At 38.5% G+C, this 25,155-nt stretch overlaps 103 pseudogenes; all 103 read right to left on the minus strand.

Annotated features, from left to right (window-relative positions):
• Positions 1 to 59: 59 nt before the first annotated feature.
• Positions 60 to 178, minus strand: LOC149698971 (5S ribosomal RNA; annotated as a pseudogene).
• A 122-nt stretch (positions 179 to 300) lies between these two features.
• On the minus strand, positions 301 to 403 carry LOC149698972 (5S ribosomal RNA; annotated as a pseudogene).
• A 122-nt stretch (positions 404 to 525) lies between these two features.
• On the minus strand, positions 526 to 628 carry LOC149698973 (5S ribosomal RNA; annotated as a pseudogene).
• Positions 629 to 975: 347 nt separating this feature from the next.
• On the minus strand, positions 976 to 1,078 carry LOC149698974 (5S ribosomal RNA; annotated as a pseudogene).
• A 122-nt stretch (positions 1,079 to 1,200) lies between these two features.
• Positions 1,201 to 1,303, minus strand: LOC149698975 (5S ribosomal RNA; annotated as a pseudogene).
• A 137-nt stretch (positions 1,304 to 1,440) lies between these two features.
• Positions 1,441 to 1,559, minus strand: LOC149698976 (5S ribosomal RNA; annotated as a pseudogene).
• A 123-nt stretch (positions 1,560 to 1,682) lies between these two features.
• Positions 1,683 to 1,785, minus strand: LOC149698977 (5S ribosomal RNA; annotated as a pseudogene).
• Positions 1,786 to 1,907: 122 nt separating this feature from the next.
• LOC149698978 (5S ribosomal RNA) lies at positions 1,908 to 2,010 on the minus strand (annotated as a pseudogene).
• A 137-nt stretch (positions 2,011 to 2,147) lies between these two features.
• On the minus strand, positions 2,148 to 2,266 carry LOC149698979 (5S ribosomal RNA; annotated as a pseudogene).
• A 122-nt stretch (positions 2,267 to 2,388) lies between these two features.
• On the minus strand, positions 2,389 to 2,491 carry LOC149698980 (5S ribosomal RNA; annotated as a pseudogene).
• Positions 2,492 to 2,613: 122 nt separating this feature from the next.
• Positions 2,614 to 2,716, minus strand: LOC149698981 (5S ribosomal RNA; annotated as a pseudogene).
• Positions 2,717 to 2,839: 123 nt separating this feature from the next.
• LOC149698982 (5S ribosomal RNA) lies at positions 2,840 to 2,942 on the minus strand (annotated as a pseudogene).
• A 122-nt stretch (positions 2,943 to 3,064) lies between these two features.
• On the minus strand, positions 3,065 to 3,167 carry LOC149698983 (5S ribosomal RNA; annotated as a pseudogene).
• Positions 3,168 to 3,304: 137 nt separating this feature from the next.
• LOC149698984 (5S ribosomal RNA) lies at positions 3,305 to 3,423 on the minus strand (annotated as a pseudogene).
• Positions 3,424 to 3,545: 122 nt separating this feature from the next.
• On the minus strand, positions 3,546 to 3,648 carry LOC149698985 (5S ribosomal RNA; annotated as a pseudogene).
• Positions 3,649 to 3,770: 122 nt separating this feature from the next.
• Positions 3,771 to 3,873, minus strand: LOC149698986 (5S ribosomal RNA; annotated as a pseudogene).
• A 122-nt stretch (positions 3,874 to 3,995) lies between these two features.
• LOC149698987 (5S ribosomal RNA) lies at positions 3,996 to 4,098 on the minus strand (annotated as a pseudogene).
• A 122-nt stretch (positions 4,099 to 4,220) lies between these two features.
• On the minus strand, positions 4,221 to 4,323 carry LOC149698988 (5S ribosomal RNA; annotated as a pseudogene).
• A 122-nt stretch (positions 4,324 to 4,445) lies between these two features.
• On the minus strand, positions 4,446 to 4,548 carry LOC149698989 (5S ribosomal RNA; annotated as a pseudogene).
• A 122-nt stretch (positions 4,549 to 4,670) lies between these two features.
• Positions 4,671 to 4,773, minus strand: LOC149698990 (5S ribosomal RNA; annotated as a pseudogene).
• Positions 4,774 to 4,896: 123 nt separating this feature from the next.
• On the minus strand, positions 4,897 to 4,999 carry LOC149698991 (5S ribosomal RNA; annotated as a pseudogene).
• A 122-nt stretch (positions 5,000 to 5,121) lies between these two features.
• Positions 5,122 to 5,224, minus strand: LOC149698992 (5S ribosomal RNA; annotated as a pseudogene).
• Positions 5,225 to 5,361: 137 nt separating this feature from the next.
• On the minus strand, positions 5,362 to 5,480 carry LOC149698993 (5S ribosomal RNA; annotated as a pseudogene).
• Positions 5,481 to 5,602: 122 nt separating this feature from the next.
• Positions 5,603 to 5,705, minus strand: LOC149698994 (5S ribosomal RNA; annotated as a pseudogene).
• A 122-nt stretch (positions 5,706 to 5,827) lies between these two features.
• LOC149698995 (5S ribosomal RNA) lies at positions 5,828 to 5,930 on the minus strand (annotated as a pseudogene).
• Positions 5,931 to 6,052: 122 nt separating this feature from the next.
• LOC149698996 (5S ribosomal RNA) lies at positions 6,053 to 6,155 on the minus strand (annotated as a pseudogene).
• A 122-nt stretch (positions 6,156 to 6,277) lies between these two features.
• LOC149698997 (5S ribosomal RNA) lies at positions 6,278 to 6,380 on the minus strand (annotated as a pseudogene).
• A 137-nt stretch (positions 6,381 to 6,517) lies between these two features.
• LOC149698998 (5S ribosomal RNA) lies at positions 6,518 to 6,636 on the minus strand (annotated as a pseudogene).
• Positions 6,637 to 6,759: 123 nt separating this feature from the next.
• Positions 6,760 to 6,862, minus strand: LOC149698999 (5S ribosomal RNA; annotated as a pseudogene).
• Positions 6,863 to 6,984: 122 nt separating this feature from the next.
• LOC149699000 (5S ribosomal RNA) lies at positions 6,985 to 7,087 on the minus strand (annotated as a pseudogene).
• A 137-nt stretch (positions 7,088 to 7,224) lies between these two features.
• LOC149699001 (5S ribosomal RNA) lies at positions 7,225 to 7,343 on the minus strand (annotated as a pseudogene).
• Positions 7,344 to 7,465: 122 nt separating this feature from the next.
• LOC149699002 (5S ribosomal RNA) lies at positions 7,466 to 7,568 on the minus strand (annotated as a pseudogene).
• Positions 7,569 to 7,690: 122 nt separating this feature from the next.
• Positions 7,691 to 7,793, minus strand: LOC149699003 (5S ribosomal RNA; annotated as a pseudogene).
• A 122-nt stretch (positions 7,794 to 7,915) lies between these two features.
• On the minus strand, positions 7,916 to 8,018 carry LOC149699004 (5S ribosomal RNA; annotated as a pseudogene).
• A 122-nt stretch (positions 8,019 to 8,140) lies between these two features.
• On the minus strand, positions 8,141 to 8,243 carry LOC149699005 (5S ribosomal RNA; annotated as a pseudogene).
• A 137-nt stretch (positions 8,244 to 8,380) lies between these two features.
• LOC149699006 (5S ribosomal RNA) lies at positions 8,381 to 8,499 on the minus strand (annotated as a pseudogene).
• A 123-nt stretch (positions 8,500 to 8,622) lies between these two features.
• Positions 8,623 to 8,725, minus strand: LOC149699007 (5S ribosomal RNA; annotated as a pseudogene).
• Positions 8,726 to 8,847: 122 nt separating this feature from the next.
• LOC149699008 (5S ribosomal RNA) lies at positions 8,848 to 8,950 on the minus strand (annotated as a pseudogene).
• Positions 8,951 to 9,087: 137 nt separating this feature from the next.
• Positions 9,088 to 9,206, minus strand: LOC149699009 (5S ribosomal RNA; annotated as a pseudogene).
• A 122-nt stretch (positions 9,207 to 9,328) lies between these two features.
• LOC149699010 (5S ribosomal RNA) lies at positions 9,329 to 9,431 on the minus strand (annotated as a pseudogene).
• Positions 9,432 to 9,553: 122 nt separating this feature from the next.
• Positions 9,554 to 9,656, minus strand: LOC149699011 (5S ribosomal RNA; annotated as a pseudogene).
• A 122-nt stretch (positions 9,657 to 9,778) lies between these two features.
• On the minus strand, positions 9,779 to 9,881 carry LOC149699012 (5S ribosomal RNA; annotated as a pseudogene).
• Positions 9,882 to 10,003: 122 nt separating this feature from the next.
• Positions 10,004 to 10,106, minus strand: LOC149699013 (5S ribosomal RNA; annotated as a pseudogene).
• Positions 10,107 to 10,228: 122 nt separating this feature from the next.
• Positions 10,229 to 10,331, minus strand: LOC149699014 (5S ribosomal RNA; annotated as a pseudogene).
• Positions 10,332 to 10,453: 122 nt separating this feature from the next.
• On the minus strand, positions 10,454 to 10,556 carry LOC149699015 (5S ribosomal RNA; annotated as a pseudogene).
• A 122-nt stretch (positions 10,557 to 10,678) lies between these two features.
• LOC149699016 (5S ribosomal RNA) lies at positions 10,679 to 10,781 on the minus strand (annotated as a pseudogene).
• Positions 10,782 to 10,903: 122 nt separating this feature from the next.
• Positions 10,904 to 11,006, minus strand: LOC149699017 (5S ribosomal RNA; annotated as a pseudogene).
• A 122-nt stretch (positions 11,007 to 11,128) lies between these two features.
• LOC149699018 (5S ribosomal RNA) lies at positions 11,129 to 11,231 on the minus strand (annotated as a pseudogene).
• A 137-nt stretch (positions 11,232 to 11,368) lies between these two features.
• LOC149699019 (5S ribosomal RNA) lies at positions 11,369 to 11,487 on the minus strand (annotated as a pseudogene).
• A 123-nt stretch (positions 11,488 to 11,610) lies between these two features.
• Positions 11,611 to 11,713, minus strand: LOC149699020 (5S ribosomal RNA; annotated as a pseudogene).
• A 122-nt stretch (positions 11,714 to 11,835) lies between these two features.
• Positions 11,836 to 11,938, minus strand: LOC149699021 (5S ribosomal RNA; annotated as a pseudogene).
• Positions 11,939 to 12,060: 122 nt separating this feature from the next.
• LOC149699022 (5S ribosomal RNA) lies at positions 12,061 to 12,163 on the minus strand (annotated as a pseudogene).
• A 136-nt stretch (positions 12,164 to 12,299) lies between these two features.
• LOC149699023 (5S ribosomal RNA) lies at positions 12,300 to 12,418 on the minus strand (annotated as a pseudogene).
• Positions 12,419 to 12,752: 334 nt separating this feature from the next.
• Positions 12,753 to 12,855, minus strand: LOC149699024 (5S ribosomal RNA; annotated as a pseudogene).
• A 122-nt stretch (positions 12,856 to 12,977) lies between these two features.
• On the minus strand, positions 12,978 to 13,080 carry LOC149699025 (5S ribosomal RNA; annotated as a pseudogene).
• Positions 13,081 to 13,202: 122 nt separating this feature from the next.
• On the minus strand, positions 13,203 to 13,305 carry LOC149699026 (5S ribosomal RNA; annotated as a pseudogene).
• Positions 13,306 to 13,442: 137 nt separating this feature from the next.
• LOC149699027 (5S ribosomal RNA) lies at positions 13,443 to 13,561 on the minus strand (annotated as a pseudogene).
• A 123-nt stretch (positions 13,562 to 13,684) lies between these two features.
• LOC149699028 (5S ribosomal RNA) lies at positions 13,685 to 13,787 on the minus strand (annotated as a pseudogene).
• Positions 13,788 to 13,909: 122 nt separating this feature from the next.
• Positions 13,910 to 14,012, minus strand: LOC149699029 (5S ribosomal RNA; annotated as a pseudogene).
• A 122-nt stretch (positions 14,013 to 14,134) lies between these two features.
• On the minus strand, positions 14,135 to 14,237 carry LOC149699030 (5S ribosomal RNA; annotated as a pseudogene).
• Positions 14,238 to 14,373: 136 nt separating this feature from the next.
• Positions 14,374 to 14,492, minus strand: LOC149699031 (5S ribosomal RNA; annotated as a pseudogene).
• Positions 14,493 to 14,828: 336 nt separating this feature from the next.
• Positions 14,829 to 14,931, minus strand: LOC149699032 (5S ribosomal RNA; annotated as a pseudogene).
• A 122-nt stretch (positions 14,932 to 15,053) lies between these two features.
• Positions 15,054 to 15,156, minus strand: LOC149699033 (5S ribosomal RNA; annotated as a pseudogene).
• Positions 15,157 to 15,292: 136 nt separating this feature from the next.
• LOC149699034 (5S ribosomal RNA) lies at positions 15,293 to 15,401 on the minus strand (annotated as a pseudogene).
• Positions 15,402 to 15,523: 122 nt separating this feature from the next.
• LOC149699035 (5S ribosomal RNA) lies at positions 15,524 to 15,627 on the minus strand (annotated as a pseudogene).
• A 136-nt stretch (positions 15,628 to 15,763) lies between these two features.
• LOC149699036 (5S ribosomal RNA) lies at positions 15,764 to 15,882 on the minus strand (annotated as a pseudogene).
• A 122-nt stretch (positions 15,883 to 16,004) lies between these two features.
• LOC149699037 (5S ribosomal RNA) lies at positions 16,005 to 16,107 on the minus strand (annotated as a pseudogene).
• A 122-nt stretch (positions 16,108 to 16,229) lies between these two features.
• LOC149699038 (5S ribosomal RNA) lies at positions 16,230 to 16,332 on the minus strand (annotated as a pseudogene).
• Positions 16,333 to 16,468: 136 nt separating this feature from the next.
• Positions 16,469 to 16,577, minus strand: LOC149699039 (5S ribosomal RNA; annotated as a pseudogene).
• Positions 16,578 to 16,699: 122 nt separating this feature from the next.
• Positions 16,700 to 16,803, minus strand: LOC149699040 (5S ribosomal RNA; annotated as a pseudogene).
• Positions 16,804 to 16,939: 136 nt separating this feature from the next.
• Positions 16,940 to 17,058, minus strand: LOC149699041 (5S ribosomal RNA; annotated as a pseudogene).
• Positions 17,059 to 17,392: 334 nt separating this feature from the next.
• Positions 17,393 to 17,495, minus strand: LOC149699042 (5S ribosomal RNA; annotated as a pseudogene).
• A 122-nt stretch (positions 17,496 to 17,617) lies between these two features.
• LOC149699043 (5S ribosomal RNA) lies at positions 17,618 to 17,720 on the minus strand (annotated as a pseudogene).
• Positions 17,721 to 17,857: 137 nt separating this feature from the next.
• On the minus strand, positions 17,858 to 17,966 carry LOC149699044 (5S ribosomal RNA; annotated as a pseudogene).
• Positions 17,967 to 18,088: 122 nt separating this feature from the next.
• On the minus strand, positions 18,089 to 18,191 carry LOC149699045 (5S ribosomal RNA; annotated as a pseudogene).
• A 122-nt stretch (positions 18,192 to 18,313) lies between these two features.
• On the minus strand, positions 18,314 to 18,416 carry LOC149699046 (5S ribosomal RNA; annotated as a pseudogene).
• Positions 18,417 to 18,778: 362 nt separating this feature from the next.
• On the minus strand, positions 18,779 to 18,897 carry LOC149699047 (5S ribosomal RNA; annotated as a pseudogene).
• A 122-nt stretch (positions 18,898 to 19,019) lies between these two features.
• Positions 19,020 to 19,122, minus strand: LOC149699048 (5S ribosomal RNA; annotated as a pseudogene).
• Positions 19,123 to 19,243: 121 nt separating this feature from the next.
• On the minus strand, positions 19,244 to 19,346 carry LOC149699049 (5S ribosomal RNA; annotated as a pseudogene).
• A 122-nt stretch (positions 19,347 to 19,468) lies between these two features.
• Positions 19,469 to 19,571, minus strand: LOC149699050 (5S ribosomal RNA; annotated as a pseudogene).
• Positions 19,572 to 19,708: 137 nt separating this feature from the next.
• On the minus strand, positions 19,709 to 19,827 carry LOC149699051 (5S ribosomal RNA; annotated as a pseudogene).
• A 363-nt stretch (positions 19,828 to 20,190) lies between these two features.
• On the minus strand, positions 20,191 to 20,309 carry LOC149699052 (5S ribosomal RNA; annotated as a pseudogene).
• Positions 20,310 to 20,431: 122 nt separating this feature from the next.
• On the minus strand, positions 20,432 to 20,534 carry LOC149699053 (5S ribosomal RNA; annotated as a pseudogene).
• A 122-nt stretch (positions 20,535 to 20,656) lies between these two features.
• LOC149699054 (5S ribosomal RNA) lies at positions 20,657 to 20,759 on the minus strand (annotated as a pseudogene).
• Positions 20,760 to 20,880: 121 nt separating this feature from the next.
• Positions 20,881 to 20,983, minus strand: LOC149699055 (5S ribosomal RNA; annotated as a pseudogene).
• Positions 20,984 to 21,106: 123 nt separating this feature from the next.
• Positions 21,107 to 21,209, minus strand: LOC149699056 (5S ribosomal RNA; annotated as a pseudogene).
• Positions 21,210 to 21,331: 122 nt separating this feature from the next.
• Positions 21,332 to 21,434, minus strand: LOC149699057 (5S ribosomal RNA; annotated as a pseudogene).
• A 122-nt stretch (positions 21,435 to 21,556) lies between these two features.
• LOC149699058 (5S ribosomal RNA) lies at positions 21,557 to 21,659 on the minus strand (annotated as a pseudogene).
• A 122-nt stretch (positions 21,660 to 21,781) lies between these two features.
• On the minus strand, positions 21,782 to 21,884 carry LOC149699059 (5S ribosomal RNA; annotated as a pseudogene).
• A 121-nt stretch (positions 21,885 to 22,005) lies between these two features.
• Positions 22,006 to 22,108, minus strand: LOC149699060 (5S ribosomal RNA; annotated as a pseudogene).
• A 136-nt stretch (positions 22,109 to 22,244) lies between these two features.
• Positions 22,245 to 22,363, minus strand: LOC149699061 (5S ribosomal RNA; annotated as a pseudogene).
• A 122-nt stretch (positions 22,364 to 22,485) lies between these two features.
• Positions 22,486 to 22,588, minus strand: LOC149699062 (5S ribosomal RNA; annotated as a pseudogene).
• A 121-nt stretch (positions 22,589 to 22,709) lies between these two features.
• Positions 22,710 to 22,812, minus strand: LOC149699063 (5S ribosomal RNA; annotated as a pseudogene).
• Positions 22,813 to 22,933: 121 nt separating this feature from the next.
• On the minus strand, positions 22,934 to 23,036 carry LOC149699064 (5S ribosomal RNA; annotated as a pseudogene).
• Positions 23,037 to 23,173: 137 nt separating this feature from the next.
• LOC149699065 (5S ribosomal RNA) lies at positions 23,174 to 23,292 on the minus strand (annotated as a pseudogene).
• A 122-nt stretch (positions 23,293 to 23,414) lies between these two features.
• On the minus strand, positions 23,415 to 23,517 carry LOC149699066 (5S ribosomal RNA; annotated as a pseudogene).
• A 122-nt stretch (positions 23,518 to 23,639) lies between these two features.
• Positions 23,640 to 23,742, minus strand: LOC149699067 (5S ribosomal RNA; annotated as a pseudogene).
• Positions 23,743 to 23,863: 121 nt separating this feature from the next.
• On the minus strand, positions 23,864 to 23,966 carry LOC149699068 (5S ribosomal RNA; annotated as a pseudogene).
• Positions 23,967 to 24,103: 137 nt separating this feature from the next.
• LOC149699069 (5S ribosomal RNA) lies at positions 24,104 to 24,222 on the minus strand (annotated as a pseudogene).
• Positions 24,223 to 24,344: 122 nt separating this feature from the next.
• LOC149699070 (5S ribosomal RNA) lies at positions 24,345 to 24,447 on the minus strand (annotated as a pseudogene).
• Positions 24,448 to 24,569: 122 nt separating this feature from the next.
• LOC149699071 (5S ribosomal RNA) lies at positions 24,570 to 24,672 on the minus strand (annotated as a pseudogene).
• Positions 24,673 to 24,793: 121 nt separating this feature from the next.
• Positions 24,794 to 24,896, minus strand: LOC149699072 (5S ribosomal RNA; annotated as a pseudogene).
• A 137-nt stretch (positions 24,897 to 25,033) lies between these two features.
• LOC149699073 (5S ribosomal RNA) lies at positions 25,034 to 25,152 on the minus strand (annotated as a pseudogene).
• Between the last annotated feature and the right edge of the window lie 3 nt (positions 25,153 to 25,155).

A 25,155-nucleotide genomic window follows, 5' to 3' on the forward strand; every position in this document is an offset into this window, starting at 1 on the left:
AAAATATGTTTGGTTTTTTCATATCTATTGGATTTTAAAAGAGGAAAAAAAAGTGAAAAAGCCAACGGCACGCAGTGTTCCTAAGTGGTCTCCCTCCCAAGTACTGACTGCGCTCGACATTACTTAACTTCGGTGATTTGACGAGAACCGGTGTATTAAGCGTGATATGGCTGTTGCCGAGAGTTCTAGTTAATAATTTGAATTTAATTCACCTTCATCTTTATAAAACAATAACAAAAAGAAGATATGTTTGCTTTTTTCATATCTGGTGGAATTTAAGAGAGGAAACAAAAAGGAAAAAGCCAACGGCACGCAGTGTTCCCAAGTACTGACTGCGCTCGACGCTGCTTAACTTCGGTGATCGGACGAGAACCGGTGTATTCAGCGTGATATGGCCGTTGCCGAGAGTGCTAGTTAATAATTTGAATTTAATTCACCTTCATCTTTATAAAACAATAACAAAAAGAAGATATGTTTGCTTTTTTCATATCTGGTGGAAATTAAAAGAGGAAACAAAAAGGAAAAAGCCAACGGCACGCAGTGTTCCAAAGTACTGACTGCGCTCGACGCTGCTTAACTTCGGTGATCGGACGAGAACCGGTGTATTCAGCGTGATATGGCCGTTGCCGAGAGTGCTAGTTAATAATTTGAATTTAATTAACCTTCATCTTTATTAAACAATAACAAAAGGAAGATATGTTTAATTTTTTCATATCTGGTGGAAATTAAAAGAGGAAACAAAAAGGAAAAAGCCAACGAGACGCAGTGTTCCCAAGTACTGACTGCGCTCGACGCTGCTTAACTTCGGTGATCGGACGAGAACCGGTGTATTCAGCTTGACATGGCCGTTGCCGAGAGTGCTAGTTAATAATTTGAATTTAATTAACCTTCCTCTTTATAAAACAATAACAAAAAGAAGATATGTTTGCTTTTTTCATATCTGGTGGAAATTAAAAGAGGAAACAAAAAGGAAAAAGCCAACGGCACGCAGTGTTCCCAAGGACTGACTGCGCTCGACGCTGCTTAACTTCGGTGATCGGACGAGAACCAGTGTATTCAGCGTGATATGGCCGTTGCCGAGAGTGCTAGTTAATAATTTGAATTTAATTAACCTTCATCTTTATAAAACAATAACAAAATGAAGATAAGTTTGCTTTTTTCATATCTGGTGGAATTTGAAAGAGGAAACATAAAGGAAAAAGATAACGGCACGCATTGTTCCCAAGTACTGACTGCGCTCGACGCTGCTTAACTTCGGTGATCGGACGAGAACCGGTGTTTTCAGCATGATATGGCCGTTGCCGAGAGTGCTAGTTAATAATTCGAATTTAAATTAAGTGAGACAAATTAACCTTCATCTTTTTAAAACAATAAAAAAATGAAAATATGTTTGCTTTTTTCATATCTATTGGATTTTAAAAGAGGAAAAAAAAGTGAAAAAGCCAACTGCACGCAGTGTTCCTAAGTGGTCTCCCTCCCAAGTACTGACTGCGCTCGACGCTGCTTAACTTCGGTGATTTGACGAGAACCGGTGTATTAAGCGTGATATGGCCGTTGCCGAGAGTTCTATTTAATAATTTGAATTTAATTCACCTTCATCTTTATAAAACAATAACAAAAAGAAGATATGTTTGCTTTTTTTCATATCTGGTGGAATTTAAAAGAGGAAACAAAAAGGAAAAAGCCAACGGCACGCAGTGTTCCCAAGTACTGACTGCGCTCGACGCTGCTTAACTTCGGTGATCGGACGAGAACCAGTGTATTCAGCGTGATATGGCCGTTGCCGAGAGTGCTAATTAATAATTTGAATTTAATTAACCTTCATCTTTATAAAACAATAACAAAATGAAGATAAGTTTGCTTTTTTCATATCTGGTGGAATTTAAAAGAGGAAACATAAAGGAAAAAGATAACGGCACGCATTGTTCCCAAGTACTGACTGCGCTCGACGCTGCTTAACTTCGGTGATCGGACGAGAACCGGTGTTTTCAGCATGATATGGCCGTTGCCGAGAGTGCTAGTTAATAATTCGAATTTAAATTAAGTGAGACAAATTAACCTTCATCTTTTTAAAACAATAAAAAAATGAAAATATGTTTCGTTTTTTCATATCTATTGGATTTTAAAAGAGGAAAAAAAAGTGAAAAAGCCAACGGCACGCAGTGTTCCTAAGTGGTCTCCCTCCCAAGTACTGACTGCGCTCGACATTGCTTAACTTCGGTGATTTGACGAGAACCGGTGTATTAAGCGTGATATGGCTGTTGCCGAGAGTTCTAGTTAATAATTTGAATTTAATTCACCTTCATCTTTATAAAACAATAACAAAAAGAAGATATGTTTGCTTTTTTCATATCTGGTGGAATTTAAAAGAGGAAACAAAAAGGAAAAAGCCAACGGCACGCAGTGTTCCCAAGTACTGACTGCGCTCGACGCTGCTTAACTTCGGTGATCGGACGAGAACCGGTGTATTCAGCGTGATATGGCCGTTGCCGAGAGTGCTAGTTAATAATTTGAATTTAATTCACCTTCATCTTTATAAAACAATAACAAAAAGAAGATATGTTTGCTTTTTTCATATCTGGTGGAAATTAAAAGAGGAAACAAAAAGGAAAAAGCCAACGGCACGCAGTGTTCCCAAGTACTGACTGCGCTCGACGCTGCTTAACTTCGGTGATCGGACGAGAACCGGTGTATTCAGCGTGATATGGCCGTTGCCGAGAGTTCTATTTAATAATTTGAATTTAATTCACCTTCATCTTTATAAAACAATAACAAAAAGAAGATATGTTAGCTTTTTTTCATATCTGGTGGAATTTAAAAGACGAAACATAAAGGAAAAAGCCAACGGCACGCAGTGTTCCCAAGTACTGACTGCGCTCGACGCTGCTTAACTTCGGTGATCGGACGAAAACCAGTGTATTCAGCGTGATATGGCCGTTGCCGAGAGTGCTAATTAATAATTTGAATTTAATTAACCTTCATCTTTATAAAACAATAACAAAATGAAGATAAGTTTGCTTTTTTCATATCTGGTGGAATTTAAAAGAGGAAACATAAAGGAAAAAGATAACGGCACGCATTGTTCCCAAGTACTGACTGCGCTCGACGCTGCTTAACTTCGGTGATCGGACGAGAACCGGTGTTTTCAGCATGATATGGCCGTTGCCGAGAGTGCTAGTTAATAATTCGAATTTAAATTAAGTGAGACAAATTAACCTTCATCTTTTTAAAACAATAAAAAAATGAAAATATGTTTCGTTTTTTCATATCTATTGGATTTTAAAAGAGGAAAAAAAAGTGAAAAAGCCAACGGCACGCAGTGTTCCTAAGTGGTCTCCCTCCCAAGTACTGACTGCGCTCGACATTGCTTAACTTCGGTGATTTGACGAGAACCGGTGTATTAAGCGTGATATGGCTGTTGCCGAGAGTTCTAGTTAATAATTTGAATTTAATTCACCTTCATCTTTATAAAACAATAACAAAAAGAAGATATGTTTGCTTTTTTCATATCTGGTGGAATTTAAAAGAGGAAACAAAAAGGAAAAAGCCAACGGCACGCAGTGTTCCCAAGTACTGACTGCGCTCGACGCTGCTTAACTTCGGTGATCGGACGAGAACCGGTGTATTCAGCGTGATATGGCCGTTGCCGAGAGTGCTAGTTAATAATTTGAATTTAATTCACCTTCATCTTTATAAAACAATAACAAAAAGAAGATATGTTTGCTTTTTTCATATCTGGTGGAAATTAAAAGAGGAAACAAAAAGGAAAAAGCCAACGGCACGCAGTGTTCCCAAGTACTGACTGCGCTCGACGCTGCTTAACTTCGGTGATCGGACGAGAACCAGTGTATTCAGCGTGATATGGCCGTTGCCGAGAGTGCTAGTTAATAATTTGAATTTAATTAACCTTCATCTTTATAAAACAATAACAAAATGAAGATAAGTTTGCTTTTTTCATATCTGGTGGAATTTAAAAGAGGAAACATAAAGGAAAAAGATAACGGCACGCATTGTTCCCAAGTACTGACTGCGCTCGACGCTGCTTAACTTCGGTGATCGGACGAGAACCGGTGTATTCAGCGTGATATGGCCGTTGCCGAGAGTGCTAGTTTATAATTTGAATTTAATTCACCTTCATCTTTATAAAACAATAACAAAAAGAAGATATGTTTGCTTTTTTCATATCTGGTGGAAATTAAAAGAGGAAACAAAAAGGAAAAAGCCAACGGCACGCAGTGTTCCCAAGTACTGACTGCGCTCGACGCTGCTTAACTTCGGTGATCGGACGAGAACCAGTGTATTCAGCGTGATATGGCCGTTGCCGAGAGTGCTAGTTAATAATTTGAATTTAATTAACCTTCATCTTTATAAAACAATAACAAAATGAAGATAAGTTTGCTTTTTTCATATCTGGTGGAATTTAAAAGAGGAAACATAAAGGAAAAAGATAACGGCACGCATTGTTCCCAAGTACTGACTGCGCTCGACGCTGCTTAACTTCGGTGATCGGACGAGAACCGGTGTATTCAGCGTGATATGGCCGTTGCCGAGAGTGCTAGTTTATAATTTGAATTTAATTCACCTTCATCTTTATAAAACAATAACAAAAAGAAGATATGTTTGCTTTTTTCATATCTGGTGGAAATTAAAAGAGGAAACAAAAAGGAAAAAGCCAACGGCACGCAGTGTTCCCAAGTACTGACTGCGCTCGACGCTGCTTAACTTCGGTGATCGGACGAGAACCGGTGTATTCAGCGTGATATGGCCGTTGCCGAGAGTTCTATTTAATAATTTGAATTTAATTCACCTTCATCTTTATAAAACAATAACAAAAAGAAGATATGTTAGCTTTTTTTCATATCTGGTGGAATTTAAAAGACGAAACAAAAAGGAAAAAGCCAACGGCACGCAGTGTTCCCAAGTACTGACTGCGCTCGACGCTGCTTAACTTCGGTGATCGGACGAAAACCAGTGTATTCAGCGTGATATGGCCGTTGCCGAGAGTGCTAATTAATAATTTGAATTTAATTAACCTTCATCTTTATAAAACAATAACAAAATGAAGATAAGTTTGCTTTTTTCATATCTGGTGGAATTTAAAAGAGGAAACATAAAGGAAAAAGATAACGGCACGCATTGTTCCCAAGTACTGACTGCGCTCGACGCTGCTTAACTTCGGTGATCGGACGAGAACCGGTGTTTTCAGCATGATATGGCCGTTGCCGAGAGTGCTAGTTAATAATTCGAATTTAAATTAAGTGAGACAAATTAACCTTCATCTTTTTAAAACAATAAAAAAATGAAAATATGTTTCGTTTTTTCATATCTATTGGATTTTAAAAGAGGAAAAAAAAGTGAAAAAGCCAACGGCACGCAGTGTTCCTAAGTGGTCTCCCTCCCAAGTACTGACTGCGCTCGACATTGCTTAACTTCGGTGATTTGACGAGAACCGGTGTATTAAGCGTGATATGGCTGTTGCCGAGAGTTCTAGTTAATAATTTGAATTTAATTCACCTTCATCTTTATAAAACAATAACAAAAAGAAGATATGTTTGCTTTTTTCATATCTGGTGGAATTTAAAAGAGGAAACAAAAAGGAAAAAGCCAACGGCACGCAGTGTTCCCAAGTACTGACTGCGCTCGACGCTGCTTAACTTCGGTGATCGGACGAGAACCGGTGTATTCAGCGTGATATGGCCGTTGCCGAGAGTGCTAGTTAATAATTTGAATTTAATTCACCTTCATCTTTATAAAACAATAACAAAAAGAAGATACGTTTGCTTTTTTCATATCTGGTGGAAATTAAAAGAGGAAACAAAAAGGAAAAAGCCAACGGCACGCAGTGTTCCCAAGTACTGACTGCGCTCGACGCTGCTTAACTTCGGTGATCGGACGAGAACCAGTGTATTCAGCGTGATATGGCCGTTGCCGAGAGTGCTAGTTAATAATTTGAATTTAATTAACCTTCATCTTTATAAAACAATAACAAAATGAAGATAAGTTTGCTTTTTTCATATCTGGTGGAATTTAAAAGAGGAAACATAAAGGAAAAAGATAACGGCACGCATTGTTCCCAAGTACTGACTGCGCTCGACGCTGCTTAACTTCGGTGATCGGACGAGAACCGGTGTATTCAGCGTGATATGGCCGTTGCCGAGAGTGCTAGTTTATAATTTGAATTTAATTCACCTTCATCTTTATAAAACAATAACAAAAAGAAGATATGTTTGCTTTTTTCATATCTGGTGGAAATTAAAAGAGGAAACAAAAAGGAAAAAGCCAACGGCACGCAGTGTTCCCAAGTACTGACTGCGCTCGACGCTGCTTAACTTCGGTGATCGGACGAGAACCGGTGTTTTCAGCATGATATGGCCGTTGCCGAGAGTGCTAGTTAATAATTCGAATTTAAATTAAGTGAGACAAATTAACCTTCATCTTTTTAAAACAATAAAAAAATGAAAATATGTTTGCTTTTTTCATATCTATTGGATTTTAAAAGAGGAAAAAAAAGTGAAAAAGCCAACTGCACGCAGTGTTCCTAAGTGGTCTCCCTCCCAAGTACTGACTGCGCTCGACGCTGCTTAACTTCGGTGATTTGACGAGAACCGGTGTATTAAGCGTGATATGGCCGTTGCCGAGAGTTCTATTTAATAATTTGAATTTAATTCACCTTCATCTTTATAAAACAATAACAAAAAGAAGATATGTTTGCTTTTTTTCATATCTGGTGGAATTTAAAAGAGGAAACAAAAAGGAAAAAGCCAACGGAACGCAGTGTTCCCAAGTACTGACTGCGCTCGACGCTGCTTAACTTCGGTGATCGGACGAGAACCAGTGTATTCAGCGTGATATGGCCGTTGCCGAGAGTGCTAATTAATAATTTGAATTTAATTAACCTTCATCTTTATAAAACAATAACAAAATGAAGATAAGTTTGCTTTTTTCATATCTGGTGGAATTTAAAAGAGGAAACATAAAGGAAAAAGATAACGGCACGCATTGTTCCCAAGTACTGACTGCGCTCGACGCTGCTTAACTTCGGTGATCGGACGAGAACCGGTGTTTTCAGCATGATATGGCCGTTGCCGAGAGTGCTAGTTAATAATTCGAATTTAAATTAAGTGAGACAAATTAACCTTCATCTTTTTAAAACAATAAAAAAATGAAAATATGTTTCGTTTTTTCATATCTATTGGATTTTAAAAGAGGAAAAAAAAGTGAAAAAGCCAACGGCACGCAGTGTTCCTAAGTGGTCTCCCTCCCAAGTACTGACTGCGCTCGACATTGCTTAACTTCGGTGATTTGACGAGAACCGGTGTATTAAGCGTGATATGGCTGTTGCCGAGAGTTCTAGTTAATAATTTGAATTTAATTCACCTTCATCTTTATAAAACATTAACAAAAAGAAGATATGTTTGCTTTTTTCATATCTGGTGGAATTTAAAAGAGGAAACAAAAAGGAAAAAGCCAACGGCACGCAGTGTTCCCAAGTACTGACTGCGCTCGACGCTGCTTAACTTCGGTGATCGGACGAGAACCGGTGTATTCAGCGTGATATGGCCGTTGCCGAGAGTGCTAGTTAATAATTTGAATTTAATTCACCTTCATCTTTATAAAACAATAACAAAAAGAAGATATGTTTGCTTTTTTCATATCTGGTGGAAATTAAAAGAGGAAACAAAAAGGAAAAAGCCAACGGCACGCAGTGTTCCCAAGAACTGACTGCGCTCGACGCTGCTTAACTTCGGTGATCGGACGAGAACCAGTGTATTCAGCGTGATATGGCCGTTGCCGAGAGTGCTAGTTAATAATTTGAATTTAATTAACCTTCATCTTTATAAAACAATAACAAAATGAAGATAAGTTTGCTTTTTTCATATCTGGTGGAATTTAAAAGAGGAAACATAAAGGAAAAAGATAACGGCACGCATTGTTCCCAAGTACTGACTGCGCTCGACGCTGCTTAACTTCGGTGATCGGACGAGAACCGGTGTATTCAGCGTGATATGGCCGTTGCCGAGAGTGCTAGTTTATAATTTGAATTTAATTCACCTTCATCTTTATAAAACAATAACAAAAAGAAGATATGTTTGCTTTTTTCATATCTGGTGGAAATTAAAAGAGGAAACAAAAAGGAAAAAGCCAACGGCACGCAGTGTTCCCAAGTACTGACTGCGCTCGACGCTGCTTAACTTCGGTGATCGGACGAGAACCGGTGTTTTCAGCATGATATGGCCGTTGCCGAGAGTGCTAGTTAATAATTCGAATTTAAATTAAGTGAGACAAATTAACCTTCATCTTTTTAAAACAATAAAAAAATGAAAATATGTTTGCTTTTTTCATATCTATTGGATTTTAAAAGAGGAAAAAAAAGTGAAAAAGCCAACTGCACGCAGTGTTCCTAAGTGGTCTCCCTCCCAAGTACTGACTGCGCTCGACGCTGCTTAACTTCGGTGATTTGACGAGAACCGGTGTATTAAGCGTGATATGGCCGTTGCCGAGAGTTCTATTTAATAATTTGAATTTAATTCACCTTCATCTTTATAAAACAATAACAAAAAGAAGATATGTTTGCTTTTTTTCATATCTGGTGGAATTTAAAAGAGGAAACAAAAAGGAAAAAGCCAACGGCACGCAGTGTTCCCAAGTACTGACTGCGCTCGACGCTGCTTAACTTCGGTGATCGGACGAGAACCAGTGTATTCAGCGTGATATGGCCGTTGCCGAGAGTGCTAATTAATAATTTGAATTTAATTAACCTTCATCTTTATAAAACAATAACAAAATGAAGATAAGTTTGCTTTTTTCATATCTGGTGGAATTTAAAAGAGGAAACATAAAGGAAAAAGATAACGGCACGCATTGTTCCCAAGTACTGACTGCGCTCGACGCTGCTTAACTTCGGTGATCGGACGAGAACCGGTGTTTTCAGCATGATATGGCCGTTGCCGAGAGTGCTAGTTAATAATTCTAATTTAAATTAAGTGAGACAAATTAACCTTCATCTTTTTAAAACAATAAAAAAATGAAAATATGTTTCGTTTTTTCATATCTATTGGATTTTAAAAGAGGAAAAAAAAGTGAAAAAGCCAACGGCACGCAGTGTTCCTAAGTGGTCTCCCTCCCAAGTACTGACTGCGCTCGACATTGCTTAACTTCGGTGATTTGACGAGAACCGGTGTATTAAGCGTGATATGGCTGTTGCCGAGAGTTCTAGTTAATAATTTGAATTTAATTCACCTTCATCTTTATAAAACAATAACAAAAAGAAGATATGTTTGCTTTTTTCATATCTGGTGGAATTTAAAAGAGGAAACAAAAAGGAAAAAGCCAACGGCACGCAGTGTTCCCAAGTACTGACTGCGCTCGACGCTGCTTAACTTCGGTGATCGGACGAGAACCGGTGTATTCAGCGTGATATGGCCGTTGCCGAGAGTGCTAGTTAATAATTTGAATTTAATTCACCTTCATCTTTATAAAACAATAACAAAAAGAAGATATGTTTGCTTTTTTCATATCTGGTGGAAATTAAAAGAGGAAACAAAAAGGAAAAAGCCAACGGCACGCAGTGTTCCCAAGAACTGACTGCGCTCGACGCTGCTTAACTTCGGTGATCGGACGAGAACCGGTGTATTCAGCGTGATATGGCCGTTGCCGAGAGTGCTAGTTAATAATTTGAATTTAATTAACCTTCATCTTTATTAAACAATAACAAAAGGAAGATATGTTTAATTTTTTCATATCTGGTGGAAATTAAAAGAGGAAACAAAAAGGAAAAAGCCAACGAGACGCAGTGTTCCCAAGTACTGACTGCGCTCGACGCTGCTTAACTTCGGTGATCGGACGAGAACCGGTGTATTCAGCGTGACATGGCCGTTGCCGAGAGTGCTAGTTAATAATTTGAATTTAATTAACCTTCCTCTTTATAAAACAATAACAAAAAGAAGATATGTTTGCTTTTTTCATATCTGGTGGAAATTAAAAGAGGAAACAAAAAGGAAAAAGCCAACGGCACGCAGTGTTCCCAAGTACTGACTGCGCTCGACGCTGCTTAACTTCGGTGATCGGACGAGAACCAGTGTATTCAGCGTGATATGGCCGTTGCCGAGAGTGCTAGTTAATAATTTGAATTTAATTCACCTTCATCTTTATAAAACAATAACAAAAAGAAGATATGTTTGCTTTTTTCATATCTGGTGGAAATTAAAAGAGGAAACAAAAAGGAAAAAGCCAACGGCACGCAGTGTTCCCAAGAACTGACTGCGCTCGACGCTGCTTAACCTCGGTGATCGGACGAGAACCGGTGTATTCAGCGTGATATGGCCGTTGCCGAGAGTGCTAGTTAATAATTTGAATTTAATTAACCTTCATCTTTATTAAACAATAACAAAAGGAAGATATGTTTAATTTTTTCATATCTGGTGGAAATTAAAAGAGGAAACAAAAAGGAAAAAGCCAACGAGACGCAGTGTTCCCAAGTACTGACTGCGCTCGACGCTGCTTAACTTCGGTGATCGGACGAGAACCGGTGTATTCAGCGTGACATGGCCGTTGCCGAGAGTGCTAGTTAATAATTTGAATTTAATTAACCTTCCTCTTTATAAAACAATAACAAAAAGAAGATATGTTTGCTTTTTTCATATCTGGTGGAAATTAAAAGAGGAAACAAAAAGGAAAAAGCCAACGGCACGCAGTGTTCCCAAGTACTGACTGCGCTCGACGCTGCTTAACTTCGGTGATCGGACGAGAACCAGTGTATTCAGCGTGATATGGCCGTTGCCGAGAGTGCTAGTTAATAATTTGAATTTAATTAACCTTCATCTTTATAAAACAATAACAAAATGAAGATAAGTTTGCTTTTTTCATATCTGGTGGAATTTAAAAGAGGAAACATAAAGGAAAAAGATAACGGCACGCATTGTTCCCAAGTACTGACTGCGCTCGATGCTGCTTAACTTCGGTGATCGGACGAGAACCGGTGTATTCAGCGTGATATGGCCGTTGCCGAGAGTGCTAGTTTATAATTTGAATTTAATTCACCTTCATCTTTATAAAACAATAACAAAAAGAAGATATGTTTGCTTTTTTCATATCTGGTGGAAATTAAAAGAGGAAACAAAAAGGAAAAAGCCAACGGCACGCAGTGTTCCCAAGTACTGACTGCGCTCGACGCTGCTTAACTTCGGTGATCGGACGAGAACCGGTGTTTTCAGCATGATATGGCCGTTGCCGAGAGTGCTAGTTAATAATTCGAATTTAAATTAAGTGAGACAAATTAACCTTCATCTTTTTAAAACAATAAAAAAATGAAAATATGTTTGCTTTTTTCATATCTATTGGATTTTAAAAGAGGAAAAAAAAGTGAAAAAGCCAACTGCACGCAGTGTTCCTAAGTGGTCTCCCTCCCAAGTACTGACTGCGCTCGACGCTGCTTAACTTCGGTGATTTGACGAGAACCGGTGTATTAAGCATGATATGGCCGTTGCCGAGAGTTCTATTTAATAATTTGAATTTAATTCACCTTCATCTTTATAAAACAATAACAAAAAGAAGATATGTTTGCTTTTTTTCATATCTGGTGGAATTTAAAAGAGGAAACAAAAAGGAAAAAGCCAACGGCACGCAGTGTTCCCAAGTACTGACTGCGCTCGACGCTGCTTAACTTCGGTGATCGGACGAGAACCGGTGTATTCAGCGTGATATGGCCGTTGCCGAGAGTGCTAGTTAATAATTTGAATTTAATTCACCTTCATCTTTATAAAACAATAACAAAAAGAAGATATGTTTGCTTTTTTCATATCTGGTGGAAATTAAAAGAGGAAACAAAAAGGAAAAAGCCAACGGCACGCAGTGTTCCCAAGTACTGACTGCGCTCGACGCTGCTTAACTTCGGTGATCGGACGAGAACCGGTGTATTCAGCGTGATATGGCCGTTGCCGAGAGTGCTAGTTAATAATTTGAATTTAATTAACCTTCATCTTTATAAAACAATAACAAAATGAAGATATGTTTGCTTTTTTCATATCTGGTGGAATTTAAAAGAGGAAACATAAAGGAAAAAGCTAACGGCACGCAGTGTTCCCAAGTACTGACTGCGCTCGACGCTGCTTAACTTCGGTGATCGGACGAGAACCGGTGTTTTCAGCATGATATGGCCGTTGCCGAGAGTGCTAGTTAATAATTCGAATTTAAATTAAGTGAGACAAATTAACCTTCATCTTTTTAAAACAATAAAAATATGAAAATATGTTTGCTTTTTTCATATCTATTGGATTTTAAAAGAGGAAAAAAAGTGAAAAAGCCAACGGCACGCAGTGTTCCTAAGTGGTCTCCCTCCCAAGTACTGACTGCGCTCGACGCTGCTTAACTTCGGTGATTTGACGAGAACCGGTGTATTAAGCGTGATATGGCCGTTGCCGAGAGTTCTAGTTAATAATTTGAATTTAATTCACCTTCATCTTTATAAAACAATAACAAAAAGAAGATATGTTTGCTTTTTTCATATCTGGTGGAATTTAAAAGAGGAAACAAAAAGGAAAAAGCCAACGGCAAGTACTGACTGCGCTCGACGCTGCTTAACTTCGGTGATCGGACGAGAACCGGTGTATTCAGCGTGATATGGCCGTTGCCGAGAGTGCTAGTTAATAATTTGAATTTAATTAACCTTCATCTTTATTAAACAATAACAAAAGGAAGATATGTTTAATTTTTTCATATCTGGTGGAAATTAAAAGAGGAAACAAAAAGGAAAAAGCCAACGAGACGCAGTGTTCCCAAGTACTGACTGCGCTCGACGCTGCTTAACTTCGGTGATCGGACGAGAACCGGTGTATTCAGCGTGACATGGCCGTTGCCGAGAGTGCTAGTTAATAATTTGAATTTAATTAACCTTCCTCTTTATAAAACAATAACAAAAAGAAGATATGTTTGCTTTTTTCATATCTGGTGGAAATTAAAAGAGGAAACAAAAAGGAAAAAGCCAACGGCACGCAGTGTTCCCAAGTACTGACTGCGCTCGACGCTGCTTAACTTCGGTGATCGGACGAGAACCAGTGTATTCAGCGTGATATGGCCGTTGCCGAGAGTGCTAGTTAATAATTTGAATTTAATTAACCTTCATCTTTATAAAACAATAACAAAATGAAGATAAGTTTGCTTTTTTCATATCTGGTGGAATTTAAAAGAGGAAACATAAAGGAAAAAGATAACGGCACGCATTGTTCCCAAGTACTGACTGCGCTCGACGCTGCTTAACTTCGGTGATCGGACGAGAACCGGTGTTTTCAGCATGATATGGCCGTTGCCGAGAGTGCTAGTTAATAATTCGAATTTAAATTAAGTGAGACAAATTAACCTTCATCTTTTTAAAACAATAAAAAAATGAAAATATGTTTGCTTTTTTCATATCTATTGGATTTTAAAAGAGGAAAAAAAAGTGAAAAAGCCAACTGCACGCAGTGTTCCTAAGTGGTCTCCCTCCCAAGTACTGACTGCGCTCGACGCTGCTTAACTTCGGTGATTTGACGAGAACCGGTGTATTAAGCGTGATATGGCCGTTGCCGAGAGTTCTATTTAATAATTTGAATTTAATTCACCTTCATCTTTATAAAACAATAACAAAAAGAAGATATGTTTGCTTTTTTTCATATCTGGTGGAATTTAAAAGAGGAAACAAAAAGGAAAAAGCCAACGGCACGCAGTGTTCCCAAGTACTGACTGCGCTCGACACTGCTTAACTTCGGTGATCGGACGAGAACCGGTGTATTCAGCGTGATATGGCCGTTGCCGAGAGTGCTAGTTAATAATTTGAATTTAATTCACCTTCATCTTTATAAAACAATAACAAAAAGAAGATATGTTTGCTTTTTTCATATCTGGTGGAAATTAAAAGAGGAAACAAAAAGGAAAAAGCCAACGGCACGCAGTGTTCCCAAGTACTGACTGCGCTCGACGCTGCTTAACTTCGGTGATCGGACGAGAACCGGTGTATTCAGCGTGATATGGCCGTTGCCGAGAGTGCTAGTTAATAATTTGAATTTAATTAACCTTCATCTTTATAAAACAATAACAAAATGAAGATATGTTTGCTTTTTTCATATCTGGTGGAATTTAAAAGAGGAAACATAAAGGAAAAAGCTAACGGCACGCAGTGTTCCCAAGTACTGACTGCGCTCGACGCTGCTTAACTTCGGTGATCGGACGAGAACCGGTGTTTTCAGCATGATATGGCCGTTGCCGAGAGTGCTAGTTAATAATTCGAATTTAAATTAAGTGAGACAAATTAACCTTCATCTTTTTAAAACAATAAAAATATGAAAATATGTTTGCTTTTTTCATATCTATTGGATTTTAAAAGAGGAAAAAAAGTGAAAAAGCCAACGGCACGCAGTGTTCCTAAGTGGTCTCCCTCCCAAGTACTGACTGCGCTCGACGCTGCTTAACTTCGGTGATTTGACGAGAACCGGTGTATTAAGCGTGATATGGCCGTTGCCGAGAGTTCTAGTTAATAATTTGAATTTAATTCACCTTCATCTTTATAAAACAATAACAAAAAGAAGATATGTTTGCTTTTTTCATATCTGGTGGAATTTAAAAGAGGAAACAAAAAGGAAAAAGCCAACGGCAAGTACTGACTGCGCTCGACGCTGCTTAACTTCGGTGATCGGACGAGAACCGGTGTATTCAGCGTGACATGGCCGTTGCCGAGAGTGCTAGTTAATAATTTGAATTTAATTCACCTTCATCTTTATAAAACAATAACAAAAAGAAGATATGTTTGCTTTTTTCATATCTGGTGGAAATAAAAAAAGAGGAAACAAAAAGGAAAAAGCCAACGGCACGCAGTGTTCCCAAGTACTGACTGCGCTCGACGCTGCTTAACTTCGGTGATCGGATGAGAACCGGTGTATTCAGCGTGATATGGCCGTTGCCGAGAGTGCTAGTTAATAATTTGAATTTAATTAACCTTCATCTTTATAAAACAATAACAAAATGAAGATATGTTTGCTTTTTTCATATCTGGTGGAATTTAAAAGAGGAAACATAAAGGAAAAAGCTAACGGCACGCAGTGTTCCCAAGTACTGACTGCGCTCGACGCTGCTTAACTTCGGTGATCGGACGAGAACCGGTGTTTTCAGCATGATATGGCCGTTGCCGAGAGTGCTAGTTAATAATTCGAGTTTAAATTAAGTGAGACAAATTAACCTTCATCTTTTTAAAACAATAAAAAAATTAAAATATGTTTGCTTTTTTCATATCTATTGATTTTAAAAGAGGAAAAAAAAGTGAAAAAGCCAACGACACGCAGTGTTCCCCCTCCCAAGTACTGACTGCACTCAACGCTGCTTAACTTCGGTGATCGGACGAGAACCGGTGTATTCAGCGTGATATGGCCGTTGCCGAGAGTGCTAGTTAATAATTTGAATTTAATTCACCTTCATCTTTATAAAACAATAACAAAAAGAAGATATGTTTGCTTTTTTCATATCTGGTGGAATTTAAAAGAGGAAACAAAAACGAAAAAGCCAACGGCACGCAGTGTTCCCCAAGTACTGACTGCGCTCGACGCTGCTTAACTTCAGTGATCGGACGAGAACCGGTGTTTTCAGCATGATATGGCCGTTGCCGAGAGTGCTAGTTAATAATTCGAATTTAAATTAAGTGAGACAAATTAACCTTCATCTTTTTAAAACAATAAAAATATGAAAATATGTTTGCTTTTTTCATATCTATTGGATTTTAAAAGAGGAAAAAAAGTGAAAAAGCCAACGGCACGCAGTGTTCCTAAGTGGTCTCCCTCCCAAGTACTGACTGCGCTCTACGCTGCTTAACTTCGGTGATTTGACGAGAACCGGTGTATTAAGCGTGATATGGCCGTTGCCGAGAGTTCTAGTTAATAATTTGAATTTAATTCACCTTCATCTTTATAAAACAATAACAAAAAGAAGATATGTTTGCTTTTTTCATATCTGGTGGAATTTAAAAGAGGAAACAAAAAGGAAAAAGCCAACGGCACGCAGTGTTCCCAAGTACTGACTGCGCTCGACGCTGCTTAACTTCGGTGATCGGATGAGAACCGGTGTATTCAGCGTGATATGGCCGTTGCCGAGAGTGCTAGTTAATAATTTGAATTTAATTAACCTTCATCTTTATAAAACAATAACAAAATGAAGATATGTTTGCTTTTTTCATATCTGGTGGAATTTAAAAGAGGAAACATAAAGGAAAAAGCTAACGGCACGCAGTGTTCCCAAGTACTGACTGCGCTCGACGCTGCTTAACTTCGGTGATCGGACGAGAACCGGTGTTTTCAGCATGATATGGCCGTTGCCGAGAGTGCTAGTTAATAATTCGAGTTTAAATTAAGTGAGACAAATTAACCTTCATCTTTTTAAAACAATAAAAAAATTAAAATATGTTTGCTTTTTTCATATCTATTGATTTTAAAAGAGGAAAAAAAAGTGAAAAAGCCAACGACACGCAGTGTTCCCCCTCAAAAGTACTGACTGCACTCAACGCTGCTTAACTTCGGTGATCGGACGAGAACCGGTGTATTCAGCGTGATATGGCCGTTGCCGAGAGTGCTAGTTAATAATTTGAATTTAATTCACCTTCATCTTTATAAAACAATAACAAAAAGAAGATATGTTTGCTTTTTTCATATCTGGTGGAATTTAAAAGAGGAAACAAAAACGAAAAAGCCAACGGCACGCAGTGTTCCCCAAGTACTGACTGCGCTCGACGCTGCTTAACTTCAGTGATCGGACGAGAACCGGTGTTTTCAGCATGATATGGCCGTTGCCGAGAGTGCTAGTTAATAATTCGAATTTAAATTAAGTGAGACAAATTAACCTTCATCTTTTTAAAACAATAAAAATATGAAAATATGTTTGCTTTTTTCATATCTATTGGATTTTAAAAGAGGAAAAAAAGTGAAAAAGCCAACGGCACGCAGTGTTCCTAAGTGGTCTCCCTCCCAAGTACTGACTGCGCTCGACGCTGCTTAACTTCGGTGATTTGACGAGAACCGGTGTATTAAGCGTGATATGGCCGTTGCCGAGAGTTCTAGTTAATAATTTGAATTTAATTCACCTTCATCTTTATAAAACAATAACAAAAAGAAGATATGTTTGCTTTTTTCATATCTGGTGGAATTTAAAAGAGGAAACAAAAAGGAAAAAGCCAACGGCAAGTACTGACTGCGCTCGACGCTGCTTAACTTCGGTGATCGGACGAGAACCGGTGTATTCAGCGTGATATGGCCGTTGTTGAGAGTGCTAGTTAATAATTTGAATTTAATTCACCTTCATCTTTATAAAACAATAACAAAAAGAAGATATGTTTGCTTTTTTCATATCTGGTGGAAATTAAAAGAGGAAACAAAAAGGAAAAAGCCAACGGCACGCAGTGTTCCCAAGTACTGACTGCGCTCGACGCTGCTTAACTTCGGTGATCGGATGAGAACCGGTGTATTCAGCGTGATATGGCCGTTGCCGAGAGTGCTAGTTAATAATTTGAATTTAATTAACCTTCATCTTTATAAAACAATAACAAAATGAAGATATGTTTGCTTTTTTCATATCTGGTGGAATTTAAAAGAGGAAACATAAAGGAAAAAGCTAACGGCACGCAGTGTTCCCAAGTACTGACTGCGCTCGACGCTGCTTAACTTCGGTGATCGGACGAGAACCGGTGTTTTCAGCATGATATGGCCGTTGCCGAGAGTGCTAGTTAATAATTCGAGTTTAAATTAAGTGAGACAAATTAACCTTCATCTTTTTAAAACAATAAAAAAATTAAAATATGTTTGCTTTTTTCATATCTATTGATTTTAAAAGAGGAAAAAAAAAGTGAAAAAGCCAACGACACGCAGTGTTCCCCCTCCCAAGTACTGACTGCACTCAACGCTGCTTAACTTCGGTGATCGGACGAGAACCGGTGTATTCAGCGTGATATGGCCGTTGCCGAGAGTGCTAGTTAATAATTTGAATTTAATTCACCTTCATCTTTATAAAACAATAACAAAAAGAAGATATGTTTGCTTTTTTCATATCTGGTGGAATTTAAAAGAGGAAACAAAAACGAAAAAGCCAACGGCACGCAGTGTTCCCAAGTACTGACTGCGCTCGACGCTGCTTAACTTCGGTGATCGGACGAGAACCGGTGTTTTCAGCATGATATGGCCGTTGCCGAGAGTGCTAGTTAATAATTTGAATTTAATTAACCTTCATCTTTATAAAACAATAACAAAAAGAAGATATGTTTGCTTTTTTCATATCTGGTGGAAATTAAAAGAGGAAACAAAAAGGAAAAAGCCAACGGCACGCAGTGTTCCCAAGTACTGACTGCGCTCGACGCTGCTTAACTTCGGTGATCGGACGAGAACCAGTGTATTCAGCGTGATATGGCCGTTGCCGAGAGTGCTAGTTAATAATTTGAATTTAATTAACCTTCATCTTTATAAAACAATAACAAAATGAAGATATGTTTGCTTTTTTCATATCTGGTGGAATTTAAAAGAGGAAACATAAAGGAAAAAGCTAACGGCACGCAGTGTTCCCAAGTACTGACTGCGCTCGACGCTGCTTAACTTCGGTGATCGGACGAGAAACGGTGTTTTCAGCATGATATGGCCGTTTCCGAGAGTGCTAGTTAATAATTCGAATTTAAATTAAGTGAGACAAATTAACCTTCATCTTTTTAAAACAATAAAAAAATGAAAATATGTTTGCTTTTATCATATCTATTGGATTTTAAAAGAGGAAAAAAAAGTGAAAAAGCCAACGGCACGCAGTGTTCCTAAGTGGTCTCCCTCCCAAGTACTGGCTGCGCTCGACGCTGCTTAACTTCGGTGATTTGACGAGAACCGGTGTATTAAGCGTGATATGGCCGTTGCCGAGAGTTCTAGTTAATAATTTGAATTTAATTCACCTTCATCTTTATAAAGCAATAACAAAAAGAAGATATGTTTGCTTTTTTCATATCTGGTGGAATTTAAAAGAGGAAACAAAAAGGAAAAAGCCAACGGCACGCAGTGTTCCCAAGTACTGACTGTGCTCGACGCTGCTTAACTTCGGTGATCGGACGAGAACCGGTGTATTCAGCGTGATATGGCCGTTGCCGAGAGTGCTAGTTAATAATTTGAATTTAATTAACCTTCCTCTTTATAAAACAATAACAAAAAGAAGATATGTTTGCTTTTTTCATATCTGGTGGAATTAAAAGAGGAAACAAAAAGGAAAAAGCCAACGGCACGCAGTGTTCCCAAGTACTGACAGCGCTCGACGCTGCTTAACTTCGGTGATCGGACGAGAACCGGTGTATTCAGCGTGATATGGCCGTTGCCGAGAGTGCTAGTTAATAATTTTAATTTAATTAACCTTCATCTTTATAAAACAATAACAAAAAGAAGATATGTTTGATTTTTTCATATCTGGTGGAATTTAAAAGAGGAAACAAAAAGGAAAAAGCCAACGGCACGCAGTGTTCCCGAGTACTGACTGCGCTCGACGCTGCTTAACTTCGGTGATCGGACGAGAACCGGTGTTTTCAGCATGATATGGCCGTTGCCGAGAGTGCTAGTTAATAATTCGAATTTAAATTAAGTGAGACAAATTAACCTTCATCTTTTTAAAACAATAACAAAATGAAAATATGTTTGCTTTTTTCATATCTATTGGATTTTATAAGAGGAAAAAAAAGTGAAAAAGCCAACGACACGCAGTGTTCCTAAGTGGTCTCCCTCCCAAATACTGACTGCACTCAACGCTGCTTAACTTCGGTGATCGGACGAGAACCGGTGTATTCAGCGTGATATGGCCGTTGCCGAGAGTGCTAGTTAATAATTTGAATTTAATTCACCTTCATCTTTATAAAACCATAACAAAAAGGAAGATATGTTTGCTTTTTTCATATCTAGTGGAATTTAAAAGAAGAAACAAAAAGGAAAAAGCTAACAACACGCAGTGTTCCCAAGTACTGACTGCGCTCGACGCTGCTTAACTTCGGTGATCGGACGAGAACCGGTGTTTTCAGCATGATATGGCCCTTGCCGAGAGTGCTAGTTAATAATTCGAATTTAAATTAAGTGAGACAAATTAACCTTCATCTTTTTAAAACAATAACAAAAGGAAAATATGTTTGCTTTTTTCATATCTATTGGATTTTAAAAGAGGAAAAAAAAGTGAAAAAGCCAACGGCACGCAGTGTTCCTAAGTGGTCTCCCTCCCAAGTACTGACTGCGCTTGAAGCGGCTTAACTTCGGTGATCGGACGAGAACCGGTGTATTCAGCGTGATATGGCCGTTGCCGAGAGTGCCAGTTAATAATTTGAATTTAATTCACCTTGATCTTTATAAAACAATAACAAAAAGAAGATATGTTTGCTTTTTTCATATCTGGTGGAAATTAAAAGTGGAAACAAAAAGGAAAAAGCCAACGGCACGCAGTGTTCCCAAGTACTGACTGCGCTCGACGCTGCTTAACTTCGGTGATCGGACGAGAACCGGTGTATTCAGCGTGATATGGCCGTTGCCGAGAGTGCTAGTTAATAATTTGAATTTAATTAACCTTCATCTTTATAAAACAATAACAAAAAGAAGATATGTTTGATTTTTTCATATCTGGTGGAATTTAAAAGAGGAAGCAAAAAGGAAAAAGCCAACGGCACGCAGTGTTCCCAAGTACTGACTGCGCTCGACGCTGCTTAACTTCGGTGATCGGACGAGAACCGGTGTATTCAGCGTGATATGTCCGTTGCCGTGAGTGCTAGTTAATAATTTGAATTTAATTAACCTTCCTCTTTATAAAACAATAACAAAAAGAAGATATGTTTGCTTTTTTCATATCTGGTGGAATTAAAAGAGGAAACAAAAAGGAAAAAGCCAACGGCACGCAGTGTTCCCAAGTACTGCCTGCGCTCGACGCTGCTTAACTTCGGTGATCGGACGAGAACCGGTGTATTCAGCGTGATATGGCCGTTGCCGAGAGTGCTAGTTAATAATTTGGATTTAATTCACCTTCATCTTTATAAAACCATAACAAAAAGGAAGATATGTTTGCTTTTTTCATATCTGGTGGAAATTAAAAGAGGAAACAAAAAGGAAAAAGCCAACGGCACGCAGTGTTCCTAAGTACTGACTGCGCTCGACGCTGCTTAACTTCGGTGATCGGACGAGAACCGGTGTTTTCAGCATGATATGGCCGTTGCCGAGAGTGCTAGTTAATAATTCGAATTTAATTCACCCTCATCTTTATAAAACAATAACAAAAAGAAGATATGTTTGCTTTTTTCATATCTGGTGGAAATTAAAAGAGGAAACAAAAAGGAAAAAGCCAACGGCACGCAGTGTTCCCAAGTAATGACTGCGCTCGACGCTGCTTAACTTCGGTGATCGGACGAGAACCGGTGTATTCAGCGTGATATGGCCGTTGCCGAGAGTGCTAGTTAATAATTTGAATTTAATTCACCTTGATCTTTATAAAACAATAACAAAAAGAAGATATGTTTGCTTTTTTCATATCTGGTGGAAATTAAAAGAGGAAACAAAAAGGAAAAAGCCAACGGCACGCAGTGTTCCCAAGTACTGACTGCGCTCGACGCTGCTTAACTTCGGTGATCGGACGAGAACCGCTGTATTCAGCGTGATATGGCCGTTGCCGAGAGTGCTAGTTAATAATTTGAATTTAATTAACCTTCATCTTTATAAAACAATAACAAAAAGAAGATATGTTTGATTTTTTCATATCTGGTGGAATTTAAAAGAGGAAGCAAAAAGGAAAAAGTCAACGGCACGCAGTGTTCCCAAGTACTGACTGCGCTCGACGCTGCTTAACTTCGGTGATCGGACGAGAACCGGTGTATTCAGCGTGATATGGCCGTTGCCGAGAGTGCTAGTTAATAATTTGAATTTAATTAACCTTCCTCTTTATAAAAATATAACAAAAAGAAGATATGTTTGCTTTTTTCATATCTGGTGGAATTAAAAGAGGAAACAAAAAGGAAAAAGCCAACGGCACGCAGTGTTCCCAAGTACTGACTGCGCTCGACGCTGCTTAACTTCGGTGATCGGACGAGAACCGGTGTTTTCAGCATGATATGGCCGTTGCCGAGAGTGCTAGTTAATAATTCGAATTTAAATTAAGTGAGACAAATTAACCTTCATCTTTTTAAAACAATAACAAAATGAAAATATGTTTGCTTTTTTCATATCTAATGGATTTTATAAGAGGAAAAAAAGTGAAAAAGCCAACGACACGCAGTGTTCCTAAGTGGTCTCCCTCCCAAGTACTGACTGCACTCAACGCTGCTTAACTTCGGTGATCTGACGAGAACCAGTGTATTCAGCGTGATATGGCCGTTGCCGAGAGTGCTAGTTAATAATTTGAATTTAATTCACCTTGATCTTTATAAAACAAGAACAAAAAGAAGATATGTTTGCTTTTTTCATATCTGGTGGAAATTAAAAGAGGAAACAAAAAGGAAAAAGCCAACGGCACGCAGTGTTCCCAAGTACTGACTGCGCTCGACGCTGCTTAACTTTGGTGATCGGACGAGAACCGGTGTATTCAGCGTGATATGGCCGTTGCCGAGAGTGCTAGTTAATAATTTGAATTTAATTAACCTTCATCTTTATAAAACAATAACTAAAAGAAGATATGTTTGATTTTTTCATATCTGGTGGAATTTAAAAGAGGAAGCAAAAAGGAAAAGCCAACGGCACGCAGTGTTCCCAAGTACTGACTGCGCTCGACGCTGCTTAACTTCGGTGATCGGACGAGAACCGGTGTATTCAGCGTGATATGGCCGTTGCCGAGAGTGCTAGTTAATAATTTGAATTTAATTAACCTTCCTCTTTATAAAAATATAACAAAAAGAAGATATGTTTGCTTTTTTCATATCTGGTGGAATTAAAAGAGGAAACAAAAAGGAAAAAGCCAACGGCACGCAGTGTTCCCAAGTACTGACTGCGCTCGACGCTGCTTAACTTCGGTGATCGGACGAGAACCGGTGTTTTCAGCATGATATGGCCGTTGCCGAGAGTGCTAGTTAATAATTCGAATTTAAATTAAGTGAGACAAATTAACCTTCATCTTTTTAAAACAATAACAAAATGAAAATATGTTTGCTTTTTTCATATCTAATGGATTTTATAAGAGGAAAAAAAAGTGAAAAAGCCAACGACACGCAGTGTTCCTAAGTGGTCTCCCTCCCAAGTACTGACTGCACTCAACGCTGCTTAACTTCGGTGATCGGACGAGAACCAGTTTATTCAGCGTGATATGGCCGTTGCCGAGAGTGCTAGTTAATAATTTGAATTTAATTAACCTTCATCTTTATAAAACAATAACAAAAAGAAGATATGTTTGCTTTTTTCATATCTGGTGGAAATTAAAAGAGGAAACAAAAAGGAAAAAGCCAACGGCACGCAGTGTTCCCAAGTACTGACTGCGCTCAACGCTGCTTAACTTCGGTGATCGGACGAGAACCGGTGTATTCAGCGTGATATGGCCGTTGCCGAGAGTGCTAGTTAATAATTTGAATTTAATTAACCTTCATCTTTATAAAACAATAACAAAAAGAAGATATGTTTGATTTTTTCATATCTGGTGGAATTTAAAAGAGGAAGCAAAAAGGAAAAAGCCAACGGCACGCAGTGTTCCCAAGTACTGACTGCGCTCGACGCTGCTTAACTTCGGTGATCGGATGAGAACCGGTGTATTCAGCGTGATATGGCCGTTGCCGAGAGTGCTAGTTAATAATTTGAATTTAATTAACCTTCCTCTTTATAAAAATATAACAAAAAGAAGATATGTTTGCTTTTTTCATATCTGGTGGAATTAAAAGAGGAAACAAAAAGGAAAAAGCCAACGGCACGCAGTGTTCCCAAGTACTGACTGCGCTCGACACTGCTTAACTTCGGTGATCGGACGAGAACCGGTGTTTTCAGCATGATATGGCCGTTGCCGAGAGTGCTAGTTAATAATTCGAATTTAAATTAAGTGAGACAAATTAACCTTCATCTTTTTAAAACAATAACAAAATGAAAATATGTTTGCTTTTTTCATATCTATTGGATTTTATAAGAGGAAAAAAAAGTGAAAAAGCCAACGACACGCAGTGTTCCTAAGTGGTCTCCCTCCCAAGTACTGACTGCACTCAACGCTGCTTAACTTCGGTGATCGGACGAGAACCAGTGTATTCAGCGTGATATGGCCGTTGCCGAGAGTGCTAGTTAATAATTTGAATTTAATTCACCTTGATCTTTATAAAACAATAACAAAAAGAAGATATGTTTGCTTTTTTCATATCTGGTGGAAATTAAAAGAGGAAACAAAAAGGAAAAAGCCAACGGCACGCAGTGTTCCCAAGTACTGACTGCGCTCGACGCTGCTTAACTTCGGTGATCGGACGAGAACCGGTGTATTCAGCGTGATATGGCCGTTGCCGAGAGTGCTAGTTAATAATTTGAATTTAATTAACCTTCATCTTTATAAAACAATAACAAAAAGAAGATATGTTTGATTTTTTCATATCTGGTGGAATTTAAAAGAGGAAGCAAAAAGGAAAAAGCCAACGGCACGCAGTGTTCCCAAGTACTGACTGCGCTCGACGCTGCTTAACTTCGGTGATCGGACGAGAACCGGTGTATTCAGCGTGATATGGCCGTTGCCGAGAGTGCTAGTTAATAATTTGAATTTAATTAACCTTCCTCTTTATAAAAATATAACAAAAAGAAGATATGTTTGCTTTTTTCATATCTGGTGGAATTAAAAGAGGAAACAAAAAGGAAAAAGCCAACGGCACGCAGTGTTCCCAAGTACTGACTGCGCTCGACACTGCTTAACTTCGGTGATCGGACGAGAACCGGTGTTTTCAGCATGATATGGCCGTTGCCGAGAGTGCTAGTTAATAATTCGAATTTAAATTAAGTGAGACAAATTACCCTTCATCTTTTTAAAACAATAACAAAATGAAAATATGTTTGCTTTTTTCATATCTATTGGATTTTATAAGAGGAAAAAAAAGTGAAAAAGCCAACGACACGCAGTGTTCCTAAGTGGTCTCCCTCCCAAGTACTGACTGCACTCAACGCTGCTTAACTTCGGTGATCGGACGAGAACCAGTGTATTCAGCGTGATATGGCCGTTGCCGAG

The sequence above is a fragment of the Phalangium opilio genome, unplaced genomic scaffold, assembly GCF_054372755.1.
Source record: "Phalangium opilio isolate 3A_F unplaced genomic scaffold, DU_Popi_V2 ptg000019l_1, whole genome shotgun sequence".
Lineage (NCBI taxonomy): Eukaryota > Metazoa > Arthropoda > Arachnida > Opiliones > Phalangiidae > Phalangium > Phalangium opilio.